The sequence below is a fragment of the Pelophylax lessonae genome (assembly GCF_965119305.1).
Source record: "Pelophylax lessonae genome assembly, chromosome: 12".
Classification (NCBI taxonomy): domain Eukaryota; kingdom Metazoa; phylum Chordata; class Amphibia; order Anura; family Ranidae; genus Pelophylax; species Pelophylax lessonae.
In genome coordinates this window covers 67,977,958-68,004,257 of record NC_138779.1, presented here as the reverse complement: position 1 = coordinate 68,004,257, position 26,300 = coordinate 67,977,958, and positions in this window count along the sequence as shown.

Below are 26,300 nucleotides of genomic sequence, written 5' to 3'. Positions count from 1 at the left end.
CAACTGGACTGCTGATTGAATCTTTCGGAGTTTCCCTACCGGAAGGAAAACTCTTGTCCTGACTGTGTCTAGAATTAGACCCAGATATTCGAGCCTCTGGGTGGGAACCAGAAATGACTTTTGCTGGTTCACCAGCCACCCGAATTCCTGTAAAGAAATCATAGTAATAATTTCTATGTTTTGTAGCAAGGTCTGAGGAGACTCTGCATGAAGCAGAAGATCGTCTAGGTAACCAAGAATCGATATGCCTCTTTGGCGCAGTAGTGCCAATATTGGGGCCAACACCTTCGTGAAGACCCGAGGAGCCGTGGCGAGACCGAAAGGTAACGCCACAAACTGATAGTGGTTCTCTTCTACGGAAAAGCGTAGAAACCGCTGATGTCCTGCGAAAATGGGAATGTGAAGATATGCGTCCTTGATGTCTATGGACGCCAGGACATCCCCTGGATGCAGGAAGGCTGCTACTGTGCGAATGGACTCCATTCTGAATTTTCTTATGTTGACAAAAGAATTGAGTGCCCTTAAGTCCAGAATTGGACGCACTTTGCCCTCTTTCCTGGGTATTGTAAATAGGTTTGAATAAAACCCCTGAAAACGTTCTGTCCGAGGAACGTGGACTACCACTCCTTGTTGTAGTAAATCCGTGACTGCTCTCCGCAGATCTTCTAAACGATCCGGGGATAGTCGAATATTGGAAGGGAAGAATCGCGCCGGTGGGAGAGATCGAAACTCGATCTTGTACCCTGACCTTATGACTTCGCAAACCCACTTGTCCGGGATTCTGGAAAGCCATGGATCCGGGAACCGGCGAAGACGTCCCCCCACCCCAGTTATGGGTGGGGGCGCACCTTCAGGCTTTGGACGATTTATCTTCAGGTCTGGAGGGGGCGGGCTTTTGCTTGCCCGACCAACGTCCCCTGAAGCCTCCTGAAGAAGCTTTGGCGGACTTAATTTTTTCACCCGCGGGACGAAAAAACCTCTTGTGAGCAGAAAAAGAAGGCCCTCGTCTTTGACGAGTTCCTTTACCTTTAAAATTTTGCGGTAAAAAGGTGCTCTTTCCACCCGTGAGATCCTTAATGATCTCATCTAAGTTGGCTCCAAATAGACGCTCTCCTAAAAAGGGGATATTAGCCAATGCTTTTTTGGAACCTTGGTCGGCTAACCAACCTTTTAGCCACAGTGTACGCCTGAGAACCACTGCTGAGACTGATGCTCGCGCCAATAATGGAGTGGCGTCTAACGCCGCATCACACACAAACTGTAACCCCTGTATCATTTGTTCCAACAAATCTGATACCGCCTGAGGGACCTCTTCTAAGTCCCGGCGTAACCACTTGGTCCATTCAGTTACAGCCTGCGAAACCAGACCAATAGCTATTATAGGTCTGAAAGCTGATCCAATCAAGGAAAACATGGTGCGAGACATAGCTTCTATTTTGCGATCCACTGGATCTTTAAAAGACAGAGTGTCTTCTAGAGGAATAACCGTGGCTTTATTCAATCTAGCAATTGGTGAATCCACCACAGGTGGTTCTGTCCATTTCTTAATGAGGGTTTCCTCAAACGGATAACGCCTGTTAATGCGTTTAGAAATAGTAAAAGTGCGTTTTGGCAGACGCCATTCTTCTTCGATTGGATTGCCAAAACATTTGGGCAATGGAAAAACCTTCGCCACTTTGATGCGTTTTTTAGTCCCAAAAGGGATTTCAGTTTCAGCTATTTCCGACGGAATACCCTGTAATCTTAAGGTTTCTTGAACAGATACAATGAGTGCGTTTACCAACACTTCCTCTCTGGCTATGGCTGATGCCGAAACATCCTCCTCGCTGTCTGAAGAGACAGTACCCGAGACACCAATCCCAGATGAAGTACCTGCAACTGCAGAAATAGGCTCAGAGTCTGAATCCGAGGTTTCAGATAATAAGGGGTTAGGCGGGGGTCGCTTTCTTGCGCCCTGTCCCTGACAAGCCACTTCCACCCGGGACACAAAAGTTTCCATAATAGCTGACAATGATTCAATCGTCAGTGGGGTGCTGGAGGATCCTGCAGACCCCTCGAGGGGATCCGGAGGAGATACATGAGTGGCAGGGTCCATGTTAATTCAGGACACCTTTGCCAGAAAAAACAAAAAAACTTTTTTTTTTTTTTTTTTATGTGTCTCCCCCTAGCGCAATAATGCCCCTCAGAGTACCTGCTTCTCGATCCCCACAGAGAGAGAGAGGGACCCCCAAGGCTCACCAACCGATGCAGTGAAGTTTCCAACCAACTGCAGTCAGCATCTGTCTTTTACAGACTGGAAGGAGCTGTTGCTTTTTCCCGGGTAGAAGGACGTGGCTCCGCCCCCTGTGTACGCCTTGCGGCGTTCCCAGCTCTCCACGAGGTAGCTGGGCTCATGAAACATGGCCGCCCCCATACAAGAGACATAAGACTCCAAAAACATGGCGGCCGGCGTGACCAGAGGACATACATGCACTTGGTCTACGGCAAAATGGCGGCGGACCGCCGAAATAGTTTTCCCAGCACATCCACCTGCATCTCTGCTAAGTGGCGATATATGGATCTACAGGAGATACACTACAAATAAGGTAGGATTATACCTCCTATGTCTGCTGTAATGTTACAGTCTGCTGGGTAGAGTGTTAGCTCTCAAACCAAGTCCACTTCCCACAAACACATACTGTATTTACAAGGGGGACTTTTTAGTGTCAGATATATACTGACCATGTATGGAGGGGCCCATAATTCATACTGCCTCATAACGAGGAAAGAAAAAAGGGAACGTTTACTCACCATACCAAACCGACAGGCACCCTCTCTTCACAATACCCTCTCCACCGGGGTGGGGGGTTGTGGACCACTCCGGACGCCTCGACTCTCTGGTTCCTGGCGTCCAAGCGAGACTTTTAACTCGCAAGGTCAGTCCCTCCACTGGGACTCCGTCGCGGCCGACCCAGCACGGAGCTCTGGTCTGCACGCGCTCGTAGGCAGAAACCGGGGTGACCACTGGATCTCAACATCCAGCCCGTCGCCCGGCCCCGCATACTTACTTGAATGTGTCGCGGCCGACCAAGCGCAATGCAATGGTCTGCGCGCGCTCGTAGGCCGGCTGGGGTGACCACAAGTGTCGCCCAGTCCGGCGTTTTTGCTTGAAGATCTCACAGGAAAAAAACACTGGAGAAAAACTACCTAAAAAATGTTTTTTCTAAATAAAAAAATCTTGCCAGGACCAAAAGATCCCAGCAAGGAACTTAGGTCCTTACTCCTGACTAGACAGAAAAAAACTGATTCCCTGTAGCAGAGAGAGGGAGGATATACCCTCAGGGACTGCCCCTAAGGTGGAGCCAGAACGTTTTGTCTTTCTGCCTAGTCCTACTCCTGCGGAGACAACATAACCCAGCTCTTGAGAATCAAGAAGACTACGTCTGTCAATGAGCGATAGAGAAATATGTTTTGTGTGTGCTGGATCTGCTTCAGAGTTAAGAAACTATTGTGTAAAGACAGAGTCATATGGGGACTTTTCCAGTTTCCTAAGATGTTTGCTACGTTTGCTAAGATATTTGTGTCAGAAAATAAACAGGGACTCTGGTGCTAACCTGTGGTAGCAAATATGAAGCTGCTCAATAAATATCAAGGGTATTATTTGGATGTTCAGTTGGAGGGCATATTGAGATCAAAGATACTGGATACTGATATTCAATCATTATTGGATGCTGCTATGCTACTCCACACTTCATCCTGAATTTTTGATGCCATTCTTAAAATGCAGACCATGGTGTGCAGCCAGGGGTCCTTAAGACGCTGCTTAGAATTTCAAAGAAAGCTCCACAACTGAATAGGAGGCCAACCACATGACTTTGACAGGGCCGTGTATTTTGGCTTTCCTCGTTTGTTTTTTTAAATTAATTTATTTGAGTAGCACGTTGTTTGCTTTGGAGTCCTGAAGCAAGCAGAGCACAAAGTATATCACTGTTCTCTATAAATGTGTACTGTTTTTTTGTTATAAAAACAACAGCCCATGATTGGGCAATAGTGCTGCTCAAAGAAAAACTTAAGACACAACTTTTTTTGTTTCTTTCTTTTAGTTGTGGATAGAGTGGAGAAGGATTAGAACACCTGTCAGGTTATTAATGTTGTGCATGTCCCCATCAGGGGGATTCATCCTCTCTATTTGTCCTGCTTACTATTATAATTGAGAGTAAAAGGAAAAAAAAATGCCACAGTTTTGGGTTGTCCTAAGAACAATAATAAAGAGGACTTCTTCCAATAGGGACACTAGTTTTGGTGAAATTGGTGACAACCAGGGATTTTCTCACTTTGGAGGGATTATTTCTCGCTTCCTGTTTTGGCTATGGGACACAAAGTAAAAATAAAGTTCCCCAATGGGACGCAGATGGCAAAAAGCTTGAAACCTGATGAGTAAAAATCCTTCCTTACGCTATTGAAAAGCAAAAAAAAAAAAAAAAAAAAGTTTGCAGTCCGGAGTTCGGTATGGTTTTGTTCACTGGTTCAGGTGCCATTCAAGAGCAAATTTTTACTTAAATTCACACCTAAACCAATGCCCAAAATGGCACAGGATCCTTTTCACAAATGGACTGTGGGCGCTCGGTCATGTGTAAACTGGTTCCATTGAAAGCCGGTCCAATTCACATGTTTTGCAAATCAGATGTGGTTTAAAATGCATCCAATTTTCATATACAGTATGTGAACTGAGCCTTAGACACAACATGCAACAACTTTTACAGAGTGTTTTTTGCTGCGTATCCTAGCATGCTGCTGCCCCAAATGACTGAAAGCAAAATAACTAGTATAGTATGCAGCTAAATAGAAAACAGGGGTTGAAGTAATCCATTAATAGGTAGGGTGTATGTTCAAGTTAGAAAATGTTCAAATCATTTTATATTGTTAGGAGTATTTTCTGGGCAATGGGAGGAATCTATGATTGTAAGCTACACTTATTCTGATAGCCTTCAAAATCTTCTTCTTTTTTTTTTTTTCATTTTATTCCAATAACATTTTTATTGAAAAACGTGGAAGATGTAAAATACAATAGTATAAACAGGCATGAAACATATGCAAATACAGCACATAAACGTTAACAGAGAACATCAAATTTCAGCAAGTTCAAGAAATTGCAAATTCAAGTGATATTAAATACAGGTTAAGAAAGCCACAATCTAGTGGAATGCAATACTCTGAAGATGGTATGTCTTCTGTCTGAGACTGGAATGTATCTTATGTAATGCTTGGAAGACAACTTAACAAAAGAGAAGTGGCGAATGCAACACGGGTACGTAACAGATATTCATTTTCGAGGGTCATTCGTAGGATACCTATAGGTAGCAGAGTCACATATTCATATTCTTTACATTAAGGAGAAGTTAGGAGGATGGTGGTATTCGCCGAAGAGATAGAAGAGGATACAGAGTGAGGGGGGAAGGGTAGGGGCAAGAGGAAGAGAAGGAAGAAAGGAGAGAAAGAATGAAGGAAAAGAAAAAGAGTATGGAAAAGGTCAAGGGAATGAGGGGGGTGGGGGGTGATGAGTAGCTAAGAGAATTCAAGGAGCTCAAGGATATTGGCAGGAGGGGTTCTCTCCCTTCAGTCTCCAACCCCACCCAAACACAATCATCAGAAAGTCCATAAGCAAGAGCGGTGAAGTCAGAAGCTGTAGCTTAGGTTCCACATTATCTAGACTCAGGGTTAGTGCGACACTTTGGGACCCCTCACCTTTATCCCTTGTTTAGGAGTGAGAGATTGCCAGCCATGTCTTAGGCTCAGATTGATATATGCTATATATGTTTGGATTTGACTGTGTAAAAGTGGAGTAGGTAAAGTGGAAAAGATGTAGTCACTAGAGTTGAGCGGACACCTGGATGTCCGTGTTCGGCGGGTTCAGCCGAACCTGAAAAAAAAGTCCGGGTCCGTGTCCCGGACTTTTTCCGGACTTTACCCGGACACCGAACCCCATTGAAGTCAATGGGGACCCGAACTTTCAGGCACTAAAATGGCTCTAAAACACCAATTGAAAGGGCTAGAGTGCTGCAAATGGCAGCAAAATGTAGTTCAGAGCATGGCAAGTGATCTGCAAACAAATTTGGATAGGGAAATAACTTAAAACAACAAAAAAAACAGAAAAATAAAACAATTTTCTTCATCTGTGAAGGACGAGGCCCATATGGAGTAGGAGGGAGGTTGAGGTGGCGGTGTAGGTGGAAGCGGGGGTGGAGGGGGACGAGGTATCCAACACTGCTTTTTTTCAGTCATTTTAAATTAGGGTACACCCCAAAAGAGTGAGAAAGATCAAAAATAGAACAATGGCTGGGTAAGGTCGGTATCCATCTCTATTCTGCACAAGGTACGGAAAAATCCTGTGGGATCCATGCCTGGTTCATTTTAATGAACGTGAGCTTGTCCACATTGTCTCTGGACAGGCGGCTGCGCTTGTCTGTGATAACGCCCCCAGCCGTGCTAAATACACATTCAGATAATACACTGGCTGCAGGGCACGCCAGCACCTCCAAGGCGTAAAGGGCAAGCTCAGGCCATGTGCCCAATTTGGAGACCTAGAAGTTGAAGGGTTCTTCTGAGGTGCTGGCGGTGCCCTGGCTGCGTTGGTGACCTCTTCCTCCTCCTCCTCTGCCTTGGCCTTGTGCTTCCACTGTGGCCCCGCTGTCAGGTGGGAATGCCAGCAGCATCGCGTCTACCAGCGTGCGCTAGTACTCGTGCATCTTGCGATCACGCTCCAGTGAGTGAATTAAGGACGGTACGTTGTCCTTGTAACGGGGATCCAGCAGCGTGGCCACCCAGTAATCAGTAATTAGAATGTGGGCAACTCGGCGGTCGTTGTGGAGTCACTGCAGCATGTAATCGCTCATGTGTGCCAGGCTGCCCAGAGGCAACGAAAGGCTGTCCTCTGTGGGAGGTGTATCGTCTGTGTCTTCTGTATCCCCCCCAGCCACCAGGGCCGTCGCGTCAAGGCAGGCAAACAAAGCAATTGCTTGGGGCCCCGAGCTGGCCTGGGGCCCCAAGACCCGACACAGACTACTGACATTATTTATCATCAGGGCCGGCTGCAGCCCCGGCCCCCGCTGTGCTCCGGTAATGGATCTTTCCTGCTACGTCAGCCGCTTTGAGCGGCATGACGTCACATCCGTCTGGAGCGGCTGCGCGGCGGTTGTTCATTCACTGACAGTGCCGATCCCTCCCACAGCACGCAGACGTGGCGCCAGCAGCAGAAGCATGATGATCGGATCGATTCACATCACATCACAGGAGTCTGTCTGACTGTGAGTGAGACTGACTGAAGCCTTCAGTCTGAAGGAGCGGAGGCGGAGCGGAGCGGAGGCGGAGCAGAGCAGAGCCTGAGACAGCCATCTGAGCCAGGCAAGAGTTAATGGGCTGGGGCCTGGTGGGACCTGGACCTCTTGCATTTGGGGGGGATCAGCATATTTTAGGGCCCCCACTAGTACTACAATGCTAACCCCCCCTCCGCCTAATACAATGCTGACCCGCCCCCCTCATACAATGCTTATCTGCCAATGCCATCCTCCCCTGGGGCCTCCTCCCCCTAATACAATGCTGATCCACCCCCCCTCCCCAAAATTTTAGGGGTAGGGAGGGGAAACAGCATTGTATTAGGGGGAGGTCATCATTTTATTAGGGGGAGGGGGGTTAGCATTGTATTAGGAGGAGGGGAGCAGCATTGTATTAGGGGGAGGGGGGATCAGCATTGTATTAGGGCCCCTAATAATTCTGGCATTTCCTGTACCATGTCCGCACAGCCCCTGACATGTCCTGTACCATGTCCGCACAGCCTATGACATCTCCTGTACCATGTCCGCACAGCCTCTGACATGTCCTGTACCATGTCCGCACAGCCTCTGACATGTCCTGTACCATGTCTGCAAAGCCTATGACATCTCCTTTACCATGTCTGCACTTTTACCACTTTTTACTAGAATTTGCGTGTGTGCGGGGGGGCCTCCATGTCCATTTTGCTTGGGGCCCCCAAATTCCTTCAAACGGCCCTGCCAGCCACGCACCAGTGATGGCCATGAGCTGGCCTGGGTGCCACACTGCTGTGAACATGGTTCCATCTCCTCCTCCATCTCCTCCTCCTCCTCCTCATCCTCCAGAACTGTGCCCCTGCTGGACAATTGTGTACCTGGCGTTTGTGGGTGCAGGAACCCACCCTCGGAGCCACTTGTGAATGACTGCCCTAAAAGCCATGGAAATGATCCCTCTTCCTCCTCCTCCTCCTCCTGTGCCACATCACATATGAGGCGGTGAGCCGGAAGGCCGAAGTTACGCTGCAGCGCTGACAGGCGAGCAGCAGCAGGGTGAGAACGCCGAAAGTGCGCACAGACGGCTTGCACTTTCTGCAGCAGCTCTGACATATCGGGGTAATTTTGAAGAAACCTCTGCACCACCAAATTCAGCACATGCGCCAGGCAAGGGATGTGCGTCAAACCGGCTAGGCCCAGAGCTGCTATGAGATTTCGCCCGTTATCGCACACCACCATGCCGGGCTTGAGGCTCGCTGGCACCAACAACTCATCGGTCTGCTGTTCCATGCTCCTCAACTCATGCGCGGTGTGGGATTTTTCCCCCAAACATGCAAGTTTTAAAACTGCCTGCTGTCGTTTACCCCTGGCTTTGCTGAATTTGGTGGTGAAGGTGTTACGCTGACCGGATGAGGAGGCGGTAGAGGATGAGGAAGCGAAGTAGGAGGAGTTAGGAACAGGATGTAAACTGAAGCGCCCTGCAATCCTCGGTGGTGGAAGGAGATGCGCCAAACAAATTGAAAGGGTGTATCTCACACGTACACATACAGACTATGCCGCAATTTGATTTTTTTCACCTGCGTGGGTGTATATTGAATAGCGGAATAGAACTAAAGTATATAAAAGGGTGTATCTCACACGTACAGACTAGGCCGCAATTGAATTATTTTCACCCGCATGGGTGTATATTGAATAGCGGAATAGAACAATAGTATCTAAAAGGGTGCATCTCACATGTACAGACTATGCCGCAATTTAATATTTGTCACCCGCATGGGTGTATATTGAATAGCGTAATAGAAAAATAGTATCCAAAAGGGTGCATCTCACACATATAGACTATGCCGCAATTTAATTTTTGTCACCTGCATGGGTGTATATTGAATAGCGGAATAGAACAAAAGTATATAAAAGGGTATATCTCACACGTACAGACTAGGCCACAATTGAATTATTTTCACCCGCATGGGTGTATATCAAATAGAGGAATAGTTCATCCAGGAGGAAACTGCTTTGCAGGTTTTCTGGGAGTGCCCCTTTGCACAGAGCCTTTTTAGGGCCTTGGAACCTGAACTTAAGGACTTTGTACCACAGACTGCCATCACACACTTTGGTGTGCTAAATGGATTATTTGGTGGAACTTTTTCCCAAGAGGACATTGACAACGCCTGGCAGGTTCTGTGTTCCTTTAAGGACGCTTTATGGTGCACCAAAAAGTGCCTTATCTACCAGCAAGAGAGGATGCCCATTGAGGACTGTCGCAGACTGGTCCATATTCTGCTCAGAGACTATAACCTAATGGATCTCATGGAGGAAGAGGAGGTCTAGCGATTTCCCCTTCCCCAACTCTCCCTTGTGTGTTTTTGTCCTTTCATTAAAGCTTCGGGCTTGCACTTCTCCACCTCCCTTTCCCCCACTCTTTATTGTTTGTGTGTTTCACGTTTGTCTTTTTGTAATGTGGCGGTACACTTTATTTGCACACATAATCTGATTATTAGGGTGTAGGTCCTTGGGACTGTCCCTGAACGTCTTGGGGGGGGGGTATGGATATGGCCTTTTGGCTTGGTTCACCCACCTAGTACTTTGCCAGTGTAAGTACACCAGTCCCTGTCAGCAGCCTTGCGCCCCGGGGGATCAGGGTCAGGGTCCTTCCTCTTTCGGGAGGAGGACCATGTGTACACCCTGTGTACTTTTTTTATGCACCCGCCAGGTGATAGTCTGAGTGTGTTCACACACCACGGGCTTATAAAAAAAAAAACGACTGGTGGTCCTGGTTTTTGTGGCGTGCCGACAAACCTTTTCCACATTTCATACATGCTAACCCTGCTCTCTGAGGTGCCGGCGGTGCCCTGGGTGCATTGGCGACCTACTCCTCCTCCTCCTCTGCCTTTGCCTTGTGCTTTCAATGTGCCCCTGCTGTCATATGGGAATTCCATCAGCATCGCTTCTCGACCTTTTGGCTAAGATAAAGTGTAGTATCAGTTGTTATAAGTTATACAGTGGGGGCGCTGTGATGTCATTCTGCCTGACCAAGATTGGGTGGCGGCTATGGAAACCTGCTGGAGTGATGGGGGCTTGGAAGGTTTGATGTGTAGCCCTCAGGTTCCTTCCTCCTGGGTGGGGGGGTCTCTCTTCGGGAGAGCACCCTTGACCTAGTATTCGAGGTGGCTTCGGCTACCATGAAGAACGGGGTTCTGCCAGGCCTTCTAGCAAGGCAGATCATGGAAACCCTATGTCCCCGTCAGGAGACTTGCTGTCACGTACCTGATCTGAAGCCGGAGTGTAGAGAGGGCTCCCCTTGCGGCTAGGTGCAGAACACCCCTGGAGGTGAGACAGGGAGTGCTGTGCCCGAAGTAGCACGGGTTGGCGGTTGGGATGGCCAAATGGTGGATGCGGCCAATGGGTGATAGGTCCAAGGTGGATCTGGAACACTTGACAAGCCAGGCAGGTGTGCTGCAGGAACAAGGTAAGCTGGAATAGCCCACAGGAGACTGGTAATGCGGAGTCAATAGCCAAGCCGGGTCAGACACTGGAGAAGACAGAGGAGAGTCCAGGGACAAGCCAAAAGGTCAGGAGCCAGAGGTATCAAGAAGAGTCGAGGTCAAGCAATCCGGGTCGGCAACAGGGAATCCAAGATAAACAGGCAAACAAGGCACAAGGGACACGGGGAGCTGAAGATCATCCAGCAACTAGTGGCTGTCATTGCTGAGTTTAAATAGGCCGTTTGGCGCCAAGCGCCATCACGTCCTGCGTGCGCGCGTGCGCATTGGCGCACGCACATTCCTAGTTGATCTTGCCCGGAGTTGGCCGCGCATGCGTATTCGCGCCAATGCGCGAATGCGCTGATTAGCCAAACTGTTGGAATTTACCTGACACTTGCCAACCAGTAATCAGCACAAGTTAGAATGTGGGCAACTTGGCAGTCGTTACGCAGACATTGCAGCATGTAATCGCTCATGTGTGCCAGGCTGCCCAGAGGCAACGAAAGGATGCTCTCTGTGGAAGGTGTATCGTTTGTGTCCTCTGTATACTCCCAGCCATGCACCAGTGATGGCCACGAGCTGGCCTGGGTGCCACCCTGCTGTGAACATGGTTCCTCCTCCTCCTCATCCATCATCCAGCATTTTTTCAAAAAGGTATACAAGTGGGATAGGAATGCTGAGAACGGCGCCATAGGCACTGTCCATGTTGGACAAGGCACACAGGTCTCGCATGGAAGCCCAGTTATTGGTGAAGTGGTGCTGTTCTGCAGAGCGACGCACGCATGTGTGCTGCAGCTGAACCTCCGCTATGGCCTGCTGCTGCTCGCACAGTCTTGCCAGCATGTGCAGGGTGGAGTTCCACCTTGTGGGCACGTCACATATGAGGCGGTGAGCGGGAAAGCTGAAGTTGCGCTGCAGCGCTGATAGGCGAGCAGAAGCAGGGTGGGAACGCCGAAAGTGCGCACAGGCGGCCCGCACTTTCTGCAGCAGCTCTGACATATCGGGGTAATTTTTAAGGAAGGTCTGCACCACCAAATTCAGCACATGCGCCAGGCAAGGGATGTGCGTCAAACTGGCTAGGCCCAGAGCTGCTATGAGATTTCGCCTGTTATCGCACACCACCATGCCAGGCTTGAGGCTCGCTGGCACCAACAACTCATCGGTCGGCTGTTCCATGCTCCTCCACAACTCATGCGTGGTGTGGGATTTTTCCCACAAACATGCAAGTTTTAAAACTGCCTGCTGTCGTTTACCCCTGGCTTTGCTGAATTTGGTGGTGAAGGTGTTACGCTGACCGGATGAGGAGGCGGTAGAGGATGAGGAAGCAGAGTAGGAGGAGATAGGAACAGGATGAAAACTGAAGCGCCCTGCAATCCTCGGTGGTGGAAGGAGATGTGACAAACAAATTTAAAAGGTGTATCTCACACGTACCGATACAGACTATGCCGCAATTTAATTTTTTTAACCCCAAAAGGGTGTATATTGAATAGCGGAATAGAAAAAAGTATATAAAAAGGTGTATCTCACACGTACCGATACAGACTATGCCGCAATTTAATTCTTTTTACCCCAAAGGGTGTAGATTGAATAGCGGAATAGAAAATATGATATAAAAAGGTGTATCTCACACGTACAAACCCAGACTAGGCCCCGATTACAATTTTTTGTACCCTAAAGGCAGGATGAGGAGTAGGAGGATTTCGGAACAGGAGGCAAACTGAAGCACCCTGCAATCCTCTGCGATGGAAGATGCGCCCCAAAAATTTGGAAGGTGTATCTCACATGTACCGATACAGACTATGCCGCAATTTAATTCTTTTTACCCCAAAGGGTGTAGATTGAATAGCGGAATATAAAATATGATATAAAAAGGTGTATCTCACACGTACAAACCCAGACTAGGCCCTGATTACAATTTTTTGTACCCTAAAGGCAGGATGAGGAGTAGGAGGAGTTCGGAACAGGAGGCAAACTGAAGCACCCTGCAATCCTTGGCGGTGGAAGATGCGCCCCAAAAATTTGGAAGGTGTATCTCACACGTACCGATACAGACTATGCCGCAATTTAATTATTTTTACCCCAAAGGGCGAAGATTGAATAGCGGAATAGAAAATATGATATAAAAAGGCGTATCTTACACGTACAGACCCAGACTAGGCCCTGATTACAATTTTTTGTACCCTAAAGGCAGGATGAGGAGTAGGAGGAGTTCGGAACAGGAGGCAAACTGAAGCACCCTGCAATCCTTGGCGGTGGAAGATGCGCCCCAAAAGTTTGGAAGGTGTATCTTACACGTACCGATACAGACTATGCCGCAATTTAATTATTTTTACCCCAAAGGGTGAAGATTGAATAGCGGAATAGAAAATATGATATAAAAAGGTGTATCTCACACGTACAAACCCAGACTAGGCCCCGATTACAATTTTTTGTACCCTAAAGGCAGGATGAGGAGTAGGAGAAGTTCGGAACAGGAGGCCAACTGAAGCACCCTGCAATCCTCGGCGGTGGAAGATGCGCCCCAAAAATTTGGAAGGTGTATCTCACACGTACCGATACAGACTATGCCGCAATTTATTTTTTTTTACCCCAAAAGGGTGTAGATTGAATAGCGGAATAGAAAATATGATATAAAATTGGTGATTTTTCAATAGCACATGTGAACACAGCAGTGTCTTATGTTTTATGTCACGGTCAGCTCAGCAGCAGGCTATGAAGGGAAAAAAAAATTCCCCTTTAACTTTGTAATTTTTAAATAGCAGATTAGTACAGACTATGCCACAATTTATTTTTTTTTAACCCAAAAGGGTGTATATTGAATAGTGGAATAGAAAAAAGTATATAAAATTGAAAATCACTCAATAGCACATGTGAACACAGCAGTGTCTTATGTCACGGTCAGCTCAGCAGCAGGCTATGAAGGGAAAAAAAAAATTCCCCTTTAACTTTGTAATTTTTAAATAGCAGATTAGTACAGACTATGCCACAATTTAATTTTTTTAAACCAAAAAGGGTGTATATTGAATAGTGTAATAGAAAAAAGTATATAAAATTGAAAATCACTCAATAGCACATGTGAACACAGCAGTGTCTTATGTCACGGTCAGCTCAGCAGCAAGCAGGCTATGAAGGGAAAAAAAAAATTCCCTTTAACTTTGTAATTTTTAAACAGCAGATTAGAACAGCAATCTGTAGTAAAATATAGCTGAACGCTGCACATAACAGACTGATAAAAATATATTTTTTTCTCCCTCCTCCTCCTCAGTGGGCTCAAGTGAGGGCAAAAAGATTGTTCACTGCACCACCCCCCACACTGCAAAATCGATGTAGATCGCTAACGGACGATTGTCCTGTCCCTGCCTAATCTCTCCAGCCTGTCCCTAAAATGCTCAAATAACTTTCCCTGCCTACACTCCGACCTGTCCCTGCATTCTTTTCGGGCACAATTTTTCACTGTCTGTCCCTAATCAGCAGCCAGCACGTATGATGTGTGCTCTCTCCCTACACTACAGCAGAATGACGCACCGCGCTGTGTCTCTCGAACTTATAAAGACATGGGTCACATGCTTCAGATGGCCAATCACAGCTACTAATACATTAGTAGGCATGGCTGGGATGGCTTAAGGCACACCAGTTAAACGCTTGTTGATTGGCTGTTGAAAGCCCGCCATTAAAGCGCGCCATTACATACAAAACAGGAAATAAAATTACCGAACACGGATTTTAAACCCGAACATACAGTAAAGTTTTCGGGTCCGTGTCCAGGTAGCAAAAATCCAATTATCCGGTACGAACCCGAATAATACAGTCCGTGTTCGCTCAACACTAGTAGTCCCCCAATTAATGAGTTGTAATTATCTTTGTTGTGGAATATTGTCCAACAGTCCCAAATATGGGAGAATTGACCTGGTAGGTCTCGAGCTATAGCAATTAATTCCTCCATTTCTGAAATCTTATCTACTCGTTTGAGCCATTCAGAGATAGTGGGTATTTGGGTTGATCTCCAACGTAAAGGTATGCACATCTTGGCTGCATTGAGAAGGGGAATGATTATGGTTTTCCTGTAACGGTGTAATGGTGTATCAGAATGGTGCAGTAGGAACGGTGTCAGGGTGTACTCCAGTGTACATGTGGATATAAGTTCTATCAAATCATGGATTTGTGTCCAAAATGGTTGAATTGATGGACAAGTCCACCATATATGAAGCATTGTGCTTCATTGTTCTTTATTGTAGCGCCAACATATGGTGGGGATGTTGGGATTGTATTTGTTAAGGACCACTGGTGTCACATACCAGCGGGTTAGAATCTTGTAGTTGTTTTCTTGGGTCGAGACATTAAGGGACGCTTTATGTGTGATTGTAGTTATGCAGTTCCAGTGATCTTCAGACAATACTACAATTTTTTTTCCCAGGTTAAGCAAGCTTTTTTGGATTTCATATGGGTGTTGTGGAAAAAGATATTGTATAGAGATCATATTTCTCACGGGACCAGATTGTGTAGCCTTCAAAATCTTAATCTCTCAACTTCAGTTAGGTGCCAGTAATGTCTTATCAGCATTTTTTTGGAAGATCATCTTTCTTCCTTGATTTTTAAAGGTTGATGGATACCTTTCACTTCTGACTTCTAGCAGTTTTCCAGATTTAATGTGTTCTAAATGCATAGGTACCAGTGCAAGTATATCCCATTACATGCAATATGCACCCTTCTAATATATTATATATAAATAAACAGAAAGAAACCTTCAACATGGTGGAGAGATGCAAAATCTCAACTGTATAATCTGCCATTTGCTAAAAGTTTGATCATACACAAGGAAGGTTCAGAACTATTATTAGATCAAGCATAACTGTTATTGAATTAAATTGAAAAATATTCAGTCTGAAAATATTCTGAACACTTTTAGACGTAATTAACATCTGTGATTCAATGATGTGAATTAATGTTAATTTAGCAGATCTGGCTGCCAATACTAAAAACAAACTAATTTAATACCAGCAAAACATTGACCACCTTCTCAAGCTCCTGAGTAAATGACAGCATGATTCTATGGGGTTGATGTATTAAAGGCAAATAGGCTGTTTATTTTGCAAGGAAACTTTCCCCAGAGCTTAGTGAATGTGATATTTCACTTTGCACAGAATACGCAATCATGTACAAGGAAAATGTAAACAAACAGCCTTTTTTCTTGCACATAATTGGATGATGGAAGTCAGCAATGCTTCCCCTCATTTGGTAATCCCTAGGGAACATGCTTTGAAAATCAACTTCATGGAATCCAGTTGTTATTTACTCAGGGGGTTCAGAAGACAATTGATGTCCAAAGTCTCGGATTATTTGGAAGCTAAAAGTTTAAAGGCTTCTATTTATGACAACCTAAGGTATCAAGAAAACCTCTCTTTGCCAATGTTTGCAAATACTGGCGCCGAAGATAAACTATTCAGATTTTAGACAACTCATTGGTGCATATTCAGTGAAAACTCTGTGCCAGTCCATTGCCAGATATCTAGTTTTTGTCTACTGAGCATGGCCATTTTGTCTCTCTCACAGCATACATAGAGTGAAACCAGGCAGCCAATCACAGCCTGCACATCAAAGGAACATATGTGTCTAATAAAAGTCAAGTTACTGCCCTCTGCAAGACAGAAGATAGGGGGAGTGGTCAGAGATTTAGATGACAGCCTTCAGTTCTGACCAATTATCAAAATTTGCAATTTTGTAACAGTGCTATTTAGTCTGCTTGTGCTGCATATTTTAGGGAAAGTTAATTTAATGGAGCAATTTATAAAGTTATTACAATGTTTACATGTTTGTGCATTGTGAAGGTTCATGTTAAAGCAGAGCCATAAGAGATCAATGATACAACTAGCAAAAAACATCACTCGCTTTCAGTACCAGTCTTAACCATTTAAGCTCTGGAAGGTTTTACCCCCCTCATGGCCATACCATTTTAACTGGCAATTGTGCAATAATACAATGCTTTACCCATGTGGATTTTATATACCTTTTTTTTCACACAATTAGAGCTTTCTTTAGGGGGTATTCTATCACTGTTTTTTTTTTTATTATAAAAAAATGAAAAAATCTAATTAATCATTAATATAGGCCAAAATGTATTTTGCTACATGTCTTTGGTAACAAAAATCCCAACAAGTGTATGTTAGCCACTTGCCTACTGGGCACTTTTACCCCTTTTCTGCCCAGGCAAATTTGTAGCTTTAAGCCCTGTCACACTTTGAATGACAATTACACGGTCATGCAACACTGTACCTAAACAACATTTTTAGAATTTTTTTTCAAACAAATAGAACTTTCTTTTGGTGGTATTTATTCACCACTGGGTTATTTATTTTTGCTAAACAAACAAAAAAAGACAGAACATTTAGGCTCCGTTCACATGTAGGCGTTTTTGGGCGTTTTCGAAGCGTTTTTCTGCTCACTGATCAGCTCTCAAAACGCCCAACAAGACAAATCCCATTCATTGCAATGACCCCTGTTCACATCTGAGCATTTTGACGCCCTAAGGAAAACGCCCAACGCTCAAAAAAGTACTTGAGCTTCTTTTTGGGCAGATCACAGGCGTTTTGTCCCATAGACCTCAATGTAAAGTGTTATTTGGCGTTTCACAGGCGTTTTACAAGCGTTTTGTTGCTCCTGATCAGCTCAAACAGCACAACTCTCCACCCAGCTCTCCACCCAGGTCTCCACCCCCTTAGCATGCCTCTGCTGTGAGCACATTTTCCTGAAACATGGAGAACAGCAGTTAGGCAGTTTAGGTGACCAGATCCTGCCATACCAAGGTGACCGTAATGAACTTTACTGACTTAGCCTGCTGCCATACCAGGGTGACCGTAACGAAGTTTAGCTGACTTAGCCTGCTGCCATACCAGGGTGACCGTAATGTAGTTTAGGTGAACTGACTCTGCTATGCCAGCGTGACCGAACTCAAGGTGACTGTAATGTAGTTTACAGTGAACTGACTCTACTATGCCAGGGTGACCAAACTCTTCCATGCCAAGGTGACCGTAATGTAGTTTAGGTGAACTGACTCTGCTATGCCAGGCTGACCAAACTCTTCCATGACAAGGTGACCGTAATGAACTTTACTGACTTAGCCTGCTGCCATACCAGGGTGACCATAACTAAGTTTAGGTGAACTGACTCTGCTATGCCAGGGTGACCAAACTCTTCCATGACAAGGTGACCATAATGAACTTTACTGACTTAGCCTGCTGCCATACCAGGGTGACCGTAACGAAGTTTAGCTGACTTAGCCTGCTGCCATACCAGGGTGACCGTAACGAAGTTTAGCTGACTTAGCCTGCTGCCATACCAGGGTGACCGTAACGAAGTTTAGCTGACTTAGCCTGCTGCCATACCAGGGTGACCGTAACGAAGTTTAGCTGACTTAGCCTGCTGCCATACCAGGGTGACCGTAATGTAGTTTAGGTGAACTGACTCTACTATGCCAGGGTGACCAAACTCTTCCATGCCAAGGTGACCGTAATGTAGTTTAGGGTAAATTGACTCTGCTATGCCAAGGTGACCGTAATGTAGATATATATATGGAATCAAAAAACACCATTTTGAAACCCTAAAACCCAATAAATGCCCATAAAAAGTGACTAGGGTTCTGGATCATGCCCCAGGGACTATGAATCAGGCAAAAAAACGTTCTTAAAAATTGTCGTTTTTGATACAGAGCCAATTATTGAAAAAATTAAAAAAAAATAAAAAAAATAAAAAAAAAAGATTTCTTTGGATTTAGTGTCTGTGGGGTCTAAAAAGTGTGCCTGTGAAGTTTCAGCTCTGTAGCATGTCCAGAACCATAAAAAAAAGATCATGCAGAAGAGGAGGTCCCTGGGAGGTCCAATGCAGAGGAGGAGGTCCCTGGGAGGTTCCTTTGCAAATGTTGTAAAAAAAACACTCTGCTTTTCCATTGGTCACCTCATTACACAAAAACACCTGTTAAAAACGCCCAAATAAACGCCTGTAAAACGCTTGCAAACGCTTGCAAAAACGCCTATAAAAACGCCTGTAAAACACCTGAAAAACGATAAACAAACGCCTGAAAAATGCCAACGCCTACATGTGAACGGAGCCTTAAAAAAAAACATTTTTCATAGTTTGTTATAAAATTTTGGAAACGGGTAATTTTTCTCCTTTACTGATGAGCCAGCACTGATGGGCACTAATGTGGCAGCACACCTGGGCACTGATGAGGCTGCAATGATAGGTGGCACTGAAGGGCACTGAGAGGTGGTACTGATAGGCAGCACTGATAGACGGCACTGATAAGAGGAAAAATGTTACCCTAGCTCTACTGCTTGATATAGTCCATGAACTGGAGTCCGGTGCTCTAGCCAAAGCGTTCAACTCCCACAGATAGATAATTTCAATCAGGAAAGGCTGACAGCTTGGCATGCTCTTAAATAAAAATACTTTATTGCCAGGCTTTCATGATTAAGATTATCTATCTATGTGATAGTCACTGACAGGTGGCACTGATCGGCACTGGTGGGCACTGGTAGGCAGCACTGATAGGGGACACTGATGATGAGGCACTGATGGGCACTGACAGCTGGTACTGGTTGGCACTGATTTAAAGCACTAGTGGGCACTGTTGGGACCAATGTCCCTGTAACAGAAGCCGGTTGGCGTGAGAAGAAAAAAGCCAATATCCGGCTTGTGTTTACATCCTGTGATCAACTGTCTTTTGCTGACAGCTGATCATGTGGTAAAGGACTGCTTTGATTGGCTCTTCACTCCAATCTCTGATCCACCGAGTCCAAAAAAATTGACAATCACAGAGTGCACTGCCTGAGCAGCAGGGGGCGCACGTGCAGAGCAATCATGGGAGGACATCCAACGATGCCCTTCTGGCATTGGAAGCCTGCGCTGCAGCCTTTTTTTGTCTATAGCATGGACAGCAAGCAGTTAATTGGTTTGCGTAAAAGTTATTACGTCTACAAACAATGGTATATATACTGGAATATTTATTTTATACTAGTAATGGTGGTGATCAGAGACATATAGTGGGGCTGTGATAATTAGGTAAGATTACCCACCGCACTGACACTTTGTGGGAACTGGCTAACTGACACTGACATCACCAGTGACACTAATACAGTGTCCAGTGCTAATACCCTGTCACTGTACTAATGGCACTGGCTGGTGAGGGGGTTAACATCTCGGGGTAATTTAGGGATTAAGTGTGCATCTAACAAATGGTGGGTTTTGAAAATTTTCATGTCACACGGTATTTGCGCAGCAGTTTTTTCGAACGCAATTTTACACAATAATGCATAAATACATTTTAATAAATTTCAATGCACACAGAGACCATATAATACCCAAATTTTCAGTAAAAAATAAAAGATAGCAATTTGCTGGGTAAATAGATAACAAACATATCACACTTTAAAATTGCTCATGCTAGTGAAATGGCATCAAACTTCGGTATTTGAAAATCTCCATAGGCGATGCTTTATAAGCCTTTAATGGTTACCAGTTTAAAGTTACACAGGTGGTCTGGTGCTAGAATTATTGCTCTTACTCTGACATTTGCGGCGATACCTCACATGTGTGGTGTTATTGCTGTTTACGTATGCGTATGGGACCAACGTGTGCGTTCGCTTTTACACACGTTAGCATGGGGGCACTTTAAATGTTTTGTTTATTTATTGGTGGAACACTGATACACTGACAAATGTTGATCAGCCACCGGCAGACACTGGCAGATGTTGATGTCACAATGGTGCACTATTGCAGATGTTTTGTGCACTGGTACTGATTTGATGGGGGACTGACAGATGTTTTGTGCACAGGTACAGATGTGATGGGACACTGACATATTTTGTGCACTGGTACAGATGCGATGGGGGACTGAAAGATGTTTTGTGGACTTGCGCAGATGTGATGGCGGACTGACAGATGTTTTGTGCACTGGTACGGATGTTTTACTGGGACACTGACAGATGTGTAGGGGTGACAGTGGTGCTTGGTGTACTGTTTGTGGGGGATCTGTGACAGCTCTGTGTGTAAAATCATCCTTACACACAGAACTGTCAACGATCTTGCAGATGTGCATTTCCTATTGATCCCAGGAATGCAGTTCTTTCTTCACGCCTGTGACCCATTTTCAGCAGAGAGCGGGCTGAAGTAATGCTCTCTGCTGACTTGGGTAAGTATAAATTTAAAAAAAAACTTCTCTTTTGAATGCAGTGTATGTAAAAGTATTATGCTTGAAATAAAAGTACAGCTTATTAAAAAAAAAACCTAAATGTACTTTTTAAAATTGTACTTTTTATTATAACAAAATACTTAACTAAAGATGCTGTTTCCACCACAGGTCCCTTCATAAAGGCGTGGCCAGGCAATTAGCCCAGACGTATGCTACCAGTATGTAGTTTCCCGATCACTTTTGTCTATAAATAATGGGATTGTGTATTTTGGGGAAGCCATTGTCTGTAACACTTCCTTACTTGAAGATGCTACAGGTGAAGAAACACTTTGTGATGATCCAGAAGCAGCAGAAAGAGGGTTTCTAGAATGAATTCTGGAGAGAAAAGCTAATCACACTTTCAATATGTTTTTATCTTTTAATTATTATTTGATAATGTCCTTAGGGCACATCTGACATGCATGTATGTGTTTTGTCATCTTTGTAGCATTTGGAAAATAATATTTCTTCTCACAATATTTGCAAATTGCAGCTTTGCTCTCAGCAGAAATTGTGCTGTGGAAATGTTTCCAAATTAGAGATGTTGATCTCACCATTTTACTAAAAGAAGGAAAAGAAAAAACTATTTACTGACCAAACTATAGGGAAACATGCTGTGATGGTGGAGAGCATTAATAGGAATCATGTAAAGGTTAAAAAAATAAACAAATGTATCAGAAAAATGTACCCTCTCAGCTTTTAAATAAAGCCTGAGATGACAGAAACTCTCATCTACTGTATCCCAACAATCATCCAGCTGTAAGATTTAAAAATGCGGAGTCCACAAGCAAACTAAAATGCAGCCTTTACCCTGCCGTGCCCACTAGTGGCAGAAATGCATTGAGAAGTACTGTGTTACTTGAACTGTATTCCAGGATTTACGCGTTTTCAGCAGAGAGAGCTTGCAAAAATGTAAGACTTTACATAAAGTCTCAGAACTCTTTCATTATGTTTTCCATGGTATATAGTTTAAATACCATGTCATAGATATATTATTTATCAATGTGAAAAAACATATTCCACACTTTTTTTTCCAGAAAAAAACAAAAAGTTTTCAAAAAATTTTTTCATTTTTTTCTGGGCCTAAGAGAGAGTAGTGTTAGATGTTAGATAGACAAGGACATTTCGATCTCATCAGCTAAGATTTTTTAGCCCTGTGCAAATATTTTTTTAAATTTTTTTTTAGGTAGTATAGAAGTTTCGACTAAGTGAATAAACGCTTACAGTTGTAATCACCCCTATCAGTATTAAATTATTTGCTGCAACGCTTTAATCTCCACCATTGCAAAACAGTTTGATCTGTTAGAGGAAGTTGCAAAATAACAGACTTACTGACAGGATCCCCAAATGCTAAAATTATGCTATAGTGGGGACTCAGTAAAAAAAAAAAGACTGCTGTGTAAGGCTCCATTCACACCTGGGCATTCGGGAATCACGGCAAAATGCGGGACACATTTTCCATGCCATTATTTCTTAATGGGATCTCAAACGTAGTGCGATTTTTCAGCGGTTGTTGCATGATAAATCGCAGTACAATTGCAATGTGTGAAGCTTGTCATTTAAAAAGGAGCAGGAGCTTCTTTTGAGCGACAGTGTCACGCGTTGCAGTTTGCCACAATTGCAGCATGATTTATCACGCAACAACTGCGGCAAATTGCACTGCATCTGAGGTAAAATTAAGAAATAACGGCATTGCAAAGGTGCCCTGTGTATTGCTGTGATTTTGGAACGCCCAGGTGTGAATGGAGCCTTATTGCTAATTGATTGCATCATTCATGTAATTTTGGCTTTGCCCTTAGTTCTACTTTATGACCCATCCTGTCGTGCAATAAGTAAATATAGCTTATCCAGCCCCTCTCTTAAATACTCAACCTGGAGTACTGCTTGTGTCATTATTGGTCCAAAAAAAAAGAGCTTTTTGATTGATAGGACTTTTAAATGATGGAAGATTATTGTTGTTATTTTCAGAACCCAACAGTCTGAAAAAAAATTTGTTTCAAAGTAGACAGAAATGTATGTTACAAAACATCACAACTTTTCAGTGGCACTTTGATTACATCCTGCCTATCATTGCTCTAGATTGCTACGCCTAGTGCTAAAGCCATTGTTTATCCTTTACTCAGTGTTTAAAAACTTCAATGGCTTTTATCATGAGTTAACTTGCATTCCTATTGTCCTTCTGTCCATGGATTGCTTGCAACAACTTTCATTTCTGCATATCTGTAGAAAACTGGCACTTAGATTTTTTTAATTTTTTTGTTAATACATCAGGCTTGCTGTTTACCATACAGCTACACAAACATGTCAAAGACTTTGACTACTGCATAAAAAGACCATATACAAGTGTTCATATTATCAAGATTTACATTAAATAATATAATCATTCTTTTAGGTTCATCATTACGTAAAGGGATTGTAAAGGAAGAAGGTTTTTTTTTTTTTTAATCTTAATGCATTCTATGCATTATGATAAAAAAAAAAAAAAACTTATGTGTGCAGCAGCCCCCTTCAGCCCCCCTTAACCACTTGACGACCGCTCACATTGGTGCTACTGTGGCAAAGTGGTTCGATTCCGTCCATGCGACGTAGACCTTGTGGGGCGGCGCGTGCGCGCCGCTGGAGTCTTGCTCCCACTGTATTCAGTTACAGAGGGAGTCGGGCCAGGGGAGGAGCGGCGGTGATCACCGCCGCTCTTTCCCGATCGTCGGGGAATCGAGTGTGGAGATCCGCCCGCTTGTGTAAACACAAGCGGGCGGATCTCCTAAGTGACAGACAGTGACAGATTGCAGGGTTCAGCATAGCTGAACCTGCGATCTGTCCCTGTGTCACTCAGTCACCTCCCCCCACACACATCAGTAAGCACCAGGCATACATTAACCCCTCCCTCTCCAATAAAAATTAACCCCTTCCCTGCCAGTGTAATTTTTATAGTAACAGTGCATATATATAGCACTGATTACTGTAGTAATGTCACTGGTACCCCCAAAAGTGTAAAAAATGTCAGTCAAGGGTCCGATCTGTCCTCCGCAATGTCGCAGTCCCGCAAAAAAAATCGCAGATCGCTGCCATTACTTGTTAAAAAAAAAACACCAAAAATGACAGAAATCTTTCCCTTAGTTAGTAAAGGCAATAACTTTTGCGCAAACCAATCAAAATGCACTTATTGCAATTTTTTTTACCAAAAATATGTAGCAGAAAACAAATTGGCCTAAAATGATAAAAAATTTTGATTTTTACATTTTTTGGGGGGGGGGAAGTTCATGTAAAAAAATGTGAAAAATATTGTTATTTTTTCAAAATTGTCGCTCTTTTTTTGTTCATAGCGCAAAAAGTAAAAATCGCACAGGTGATTAAATACCACCAAAAGAAAGCTCTATTTGTGGGAAAAAAGGATGTTATTTTTGTTTGGGTACGGCGTTGCATGACCGCGCAATTGTCAGTTAAAGTTGCACAGCGCCGAATCGCAAAAAGTGGCCTGGGCGTAAGACAGCAAAATCCTCCGGTGGTAAAGTGGTTAAACTTACAGTGGGTACGGAAAGTATTCAGACCCCCTTAAATTTTTCACTCTTTGTTATATTGCAGCCATTTGCTAAAATCATTTAAGTTCATTCTTCTTCCTCATGAATGTACACATAGCACCCCATACTGACAGAAAAACACAGAATTGTTGACATTGTTGCAGATTTATTAAAAAAGAAAAACTGAAATATCACATGGTCCTAAGTATTCAGACCCTTTGCTGTGACACTCATATATTTAACTCAGGTGCTTTCCATTTCTCCTGATCATCCTTGAGATGGTTCTACACCTTCATTTGAGTCCAGCTGTGTTTGCTTATACTGATTGGACTTGATTAGGAAAGCCACACACCTGTCTATATAAGACCTTCCAGATCACAATGCATGTCAGAGCAAATGAGAATCATGAGGTCAAAGGAACTGCCTGAAGAGCTCAGAGACAGAATTGTGGCAAGGCACAGATCTGGCCAAGGTTACAAAAAGATTTCTGCTGCACTTAAGGTTCCTAAGAGCACAGTGGCCTCCATAATCCTCAAATGGAAGATGTTTGGGTTGACCAGAACCCTTCCTAGAGCTGGCCGTCCGGCCAAACTGAGCTATTGGGGGAGAAGAGCCTTGGTGAGAGAGGTAAAGAAGAACCCAAAGATCACTGTGGCTGAGCTCCAGAGATGCAGTCAGGAGATGGGAGAAAGTTGTAGAAAGTCAACCATCACTGCAGCCCTCCACCAGTCGGGGCTTTATGGCAGAGTGGCCCGACGGAAGCCTCTCCTCAGTGTAAGACACATGAAAGCCCGCATGGAGTTTGCTAAAAAACACCTGAAGGACTCCAAGATGGTGAGAAATAAGATTCTCTGGTCTGATGAGACCAAAATAGAACTTTTTGGCCTTAATTCTAAGCGGTATGTGTGGAGAAAACCAGGCACTGCTCATCACCTGTCCAATACAGTCCCAACAGTGAAGCATGGTGGTGGCAGCATCATGCTGTGGGGGTGTTTTTCAGCTGAAGGGACAGGACGACTGGTTGCAATTGAGGGAAAGATGAATGCGGCCAAGTACAGGGATATCCTGGACAAAAACCTTCTCCAGAGTGCTCTGGACCTCAGACTGGGCCGAAGGTTTACCTTCCAACAAGACAATGACCCTAAGCACACAGCTAAAATAATGAAGGAGTGGCTTCACAACAACTCTGTGACTGTTCTTGAATGGCCCAGCCAGAGCCCTGACTTAAACCCAATTGAGCATCTCTGGAGAGATGTAAAAATGGCTGTCCACCAACGTTTACCATCCAACCTGACAGAACTGGAGAGGATCTGCAAGGAGGAATGGCAGAGGATCCCCAAATCCAGGTGTGAAAGACTTGTTGCATCTTTCCCAAAAAGACTCCTGTCTGTATTAGATCAAAAGGGGGCTTCTACTAAATACTGAGCAAAGGGTCTGAATACTTAGGACCATGTGATATTTCAGTTTTTCTTTTTTAATAAATCTGCAACAATGTCAACAATTCTGTGTTTTTCTGTCAGTATGGGGTGCTATGTGTACATTCATGAGGAAGAAGAATGAACCTAAATGATTTTAGCAAATGGCTGCAATATAACAAAGAGTGAAAAATTTAAGGGGGTCTGAATACTTTCCGTACCCACTGTACCTGAGCCCATCTTTATCCAGCAATGTTGCAGGAGTGTCTAAACTGCCCGGGACTCTCCTCTTCATTGGGACAGCTGTGTGGCGCGATTGCCTCCCACTGCTGTTAATCAAAATCATTCAGCCAATCAGGAGAGAGAAGGGCTGCTTGCTGTGG